The sequence below is a fragment of the Tamandua tetradactyla genome, chromosome 5 (genome assembly GCF_023851605.1).
Source record: "Tamandua tetradactyla isolate mTamTet1 chromosome 5, mTamTet1.pri, whole genome shotgun sequence".
Taxonomy (NCBI): domain Eukaryota; kingdom Metazoa; phylum Chordata; class Mammalia; order Pilosa; family Myrmecophagidae; genus Tamandua; species Tamandua tetradactyla.
The window spans coordinates 179,558,602-179,563,230 of NC_135331.1; the positions used below are offsets into that span (position 1 = coordinate 179,558,602).

Below are 4,629 nucleotides of genomic sequence, written 5' to 3' on the forward strand. Positions count from 1 at the left end.
ACATGGGCTGGGAAGCAAGCCTGGGTCTCAAGAATTTTAACACTGAACTTTCCGTGTACCCTACTTGCATATCTTTTTTGGAGAAATGTCTATTCAAGTCTTTTGCCCATTTAAAAACTGGGTTGTTTGTCATTTTATTGGTGAGTTGAAGGACTTTTATATATATATATATATTCTGGATATTAAACACTTACTGGACATATGGTTTCCAAATATTTTCTCCCATTGAGTAGGCTGTCTTTTCACTTTAATGATAAAGTATTTTGATGCTCAAAAACTTCTAATTGTGATGTGGTCCCATCTATCTATTTTTTCTTTGGTTGCTTGGGCTCTGGGTAAAGTCTAAGAAACCACTGTCTAACACAAGATCCTGGAGATGCCATCCTTCATTTCTTCTACAAGTTTTATAGTCCTAGTTCTTATATTTAGATATTTGATTGATTTTTGAGTTAATTTTTGCATATGATGTGAGAGAGGGGGTCCTCCTTCATACTTTTGCACATGGAAACTGGATATCCAGCTTTCCCAGCACCATTTGTTGAAGAGACTATCCTTTCCCATTGAGTGGACTTAGCACATTGTCAAAAATCCATTGGCCATAGGTGTGACGGAGGGTCTGTTTCTGAACTCTCAATTTGATTCTTTTGGTCAATATATCTCTCCTTATGCCAGTATCATGCTGATTTTGGTTTTTTTTCGAAGATGTTTTATTAAGAACATGCAGAAGGGCAATTGATAGGCTTCCTGAAGCATCTAAAAAGCTACCTTCTTCCTGGGCCTCTCGGATCTGCTCACTTCTTATCACAGACTTCCCATTTTCTGGGGGGCCCCTCCACCTCCTCCTCCTTGTTTCGAAGCTGTCAGATGCCTTCTGCTTCTGGGAGCAGAGCCCCGCCATGCACCTGCTGAGCTCCGAGAACTCCTGCAGAGCCAGTTTCCGCTGCTGGTGGGCATCCGTGAGTCCTTTGGTCTGGGATTTTAATCTTTCTGAAGTGCCAATCAGTTGCTATTGACAGTGTTCCTTTTCCTGGCACATCAGGCTCACTGCTTTTCTAGTCCTTTCAGTCAGTGCATGGCGAAGCATCACTGTGTCCTCCAGCTGTCGTTTGAGCCTATTTGAATCTGCTATTTTATTCTTCAGGCGCTCTATTTCTTCATTTAGTTTTTTTATTTCTTTATCTTGGTGTGAATTTCCCAGGGAGCCAAATGAACTATGAAAGGACTGTACATACCGTGTGGACTCTTGCAGCTTCCACTCAGCTCCAATCTTTCTTTTTGAGTCTTCGTATTCTTTTTTCATAAGCTTCCATTTGCAAACTATTCCTCAAATCCCGCCGCACATCCTCATCTTTGGTTAACATATTAGACTGCATTATGCATTTCAGAGAGCGCTGATCAGAAAAACAGCTTTCCGGTGTGAACGTGAAATCAATGAATGGCAAATGTAATCCAGAAAAGCCTCTGTGAGAACCAGGAGGTAATATTTCGGTATTTCTCAGCACAAAGTTGGATGTGTCAGAAGGACTGCTAACATCTGGAAGATAAGGTGCGTCTCGGTGTTGCATAGTTTCCTAATTTAGATCTCCAAAAAACTTTGTGTGTTGAAGTCCTCTATCCTGTTCTGCACTAGACAATGCTCTCTGCTGCAGTTCAGCCTCTAAATGAGGTCCTTCTGGTCTTCACACACATCTATGATATGGGAGGGGAGATGAAGTCACTCCTTATGGTTCAAGATCTTTCTGTAGGTCACCACAAGTGACTCTGCACAAAACAGTGTTTCTCTTTACAGCATTTCATACACGCAGACCCCCAGCAACCACCAGTCACACTTGAGGTTATACCTCCCCATGCTGTCCTCCACTACCTGCAGAATCTCTGCTGAGATGTAGTCAGGGCTGCCCACGGCCAGGGAGGGCTGGACCGTTCCATCGTCACTCATCTTCAAACATGATCCAAAGTCAGCCAGGCGAATCCAACCATTCATGCCCAAAAATGCCCATCGGGTTTAATGTCACTGTGTCCTTAATGAAGCTGATGGATGGAATTGATGGTCAGCGCCATTTCACCAATGTAGAACCTGGCCAAATCCTCTGGAAACTTGTCCTCAATTTTACTGAGCAGGGTCAGCAAATCAAATCACCACCCACACCATAATGCCGGGAGGGGTACAAGCGAATCTCATCTTGGAAGGCGTGGTGCAGCGTCGGGATCCATGGGCAGTGGCCATCAACTAGCACATCCTGCTCTTTGCAGAAACAAGCTGTTTCTGCTCTTTTAAGTATTTCTCACTTGTTAAGGATCTTCGTTGCATAAATTCGTTCAGTGCTCTTCACTTTGACAACAGCATCCTCACCAAAAGCACCTCTTCCAATTACTTCAATTATTTCTAAGTCTTCTCCATGAAACTGCATTTCCTTCACCAATTATGTGACTAGTTTAACCCATTCGAGGAACTCAGCCACATACTTGTCACAGCGCAGGGTGGAGTAGCCGCATGTCCAGCAGCATCTGCATGCTCAGGGCACTCTCGTTGCACCAGGAGCAGCAGCTTCAGCTTCTTGTGTACCCTGGTAGACACCATGCCCGGCTGGGCCAGTGCGTCCAGGAAAGGCCTCAGGGGCCCTGCAGCCATGAGCCTGGGCATCAGCGTGCCCCATCGCTACCCCGTCTGTGTACACTATTCTTAGTGATAATTTAAATGACTGTATAATATGCTGTCATATATATATATATATTTACTTAACTGTAGTTCTTGTTAAAGATTTAGGTTGCTTCCAATTTTTTCCTTATAATAAATAACACTGTGACAAACATCTTAAGTATATACTTTTTCCAGTTTTTCCCATATTTCAGATTATCTCCTTTCAATAGATTCTCAGAATTAAGGGTTTCATTGAATAAATCTTTGTGGTCAGTGATATATTTTGCATCAATAGCTTTCCTGTTTGACATTGATTCTGATCAAAATAGTTTGCAGAACTATTGCAGGAGCCCTCTAGCTGGTTTCCTTTCTCTCTCTTTTTTTTTTCACCTTGCCACAACCAGTATGTCATACTTGGGATAATCTGCCTAAGGCATTACCTTTACTATGTTTTCTTGACACAACCACAAGAATTTTTCTTTCATAACACATGTGCCAGTTTGATACTGTTGTGTACCCCAGAAATGTTATTTAATCCTCATTCAATATTATTGAGTGGGATCTTTTGATTAAGTTGTTTCCATGGAGCTCACCATCATTGTCCACTCTAGACATCGTGAAATTTTACCATCTCAGTCTAAATCTCCTATCTTTTCTTCTGGTGTCTTATATATCCCTAGCCCTTCTCCCTCAATTATATTCACACTCAGCTTCATTCAGCATATTTATACTGTTGTCCTACCATCAGATAGTATTGTGCTATCTATTTTTGGATCTTTACAATCAGTCCTGTTGGACACTCTGTATTCCTTCAACACCAAATGCCAAATCTCTACCCTCTTTCTATCTCCTGATAACCTGTATTCGTAACTTTCACTTTCAAAGTTCACTCATGGGCGGGCAACAGTGGCTCAGTGGCAGAGTTCTTGCCTGCCATGCTGGAAACCCAAGTTCATTTCCCAGTGCTTGCCCATGTAAATAAAAAAAAAAGTTCACTCACTAATGTTAGTTCATATTAGTGAGACCTATAGTATTTGTCCTTTTATTCTGGCTAATTTCACTCAGCATAATGTCCTCAAGTCATCCATGTTGTTACATGCTTCATGACTTTATTCTGTCTTACAGCTGTGTAATATTCCATCATATGTATATGCCACAGCTTATTTAGCCACTCATTCCTTGACGGACATTTGGGCTATTTCCATCTCTTGGCAATCTTAAATAATAATGCTATAAATGTCAGTATGCAAATGTCCGTTTGGGTCCTTGCCTTCAAATCCTGTGAATATATACATAGTAATAGGATTGCTGGATCAAATGGTAATTGTATCCTTAGCTTCCTGAGAAACCTCCTGTTTAGTTTGTTAAGCTGCTGGAATGCAATATACCAGCAATGGAATGGCTTTTAAAGAGGGATTTTATTAAGTTGCAAGTTTTACAATTCTAAAGCCAATAAAATGACCAAACTAAGGTATCCAGAGAAAGATATTGTTGTAGTTTTCTAGCTGCCAGAATGTAATATACCAGAAACAGAGTGGCTTTTTTTAAAAGGGGAATTTATAAAGTTGCAAGTCTATATGTTCTAAGGCCATGAAAAATGTTCAAATTAAGGAAAGGCTATGAAAATTTCCAAATTATGGCACCAACAAGAGGTTATCTTCATTCAAGAAAGGCCAGTAAAGTTCAGGGTTTCTGTCACAAACTGGGAGGGCACATGGCAATGCCTGCTAGCTTTCTCTCTTGCCTTCTTGTTTCATGAAACTCCCCCGGGGGCATTTTTCTTCTCCATCTGCAAAGGTCTCTGGCTGTGTGTTGGCTAAAGTTTTTTCCAAAATGGTTCCCTCTTAAAGGGCTCCAATAAGCAAACCCCACCTTAATGGGTGGAGACACATCTCCATGGAAACAATGACAAAGCTCCCACCCAACAATATTGAATGAGGATTAAAGAACTTGGCTTTTCTGGGGGTATACAACAAACTTAAACCAGC

The 4,629-nt window shown here is 41.3% G+C and overlaps 1 pseudogene; it reads right to left on the reverse strand.

Annotated features, from left to right (window-relative positions):
- Positions 1 to 753: 753 nt before the first annotated feature.
- LOC143683406 (serine/threonine-protein kinase MRCK beta pseudogene) lies at positions 754 to 2,657 on the reverse strand (annotated as a pseudogene).
- Between the last annotated feature and the right edge of the window lie 1,972 nt (positions 2,658 to 4,629).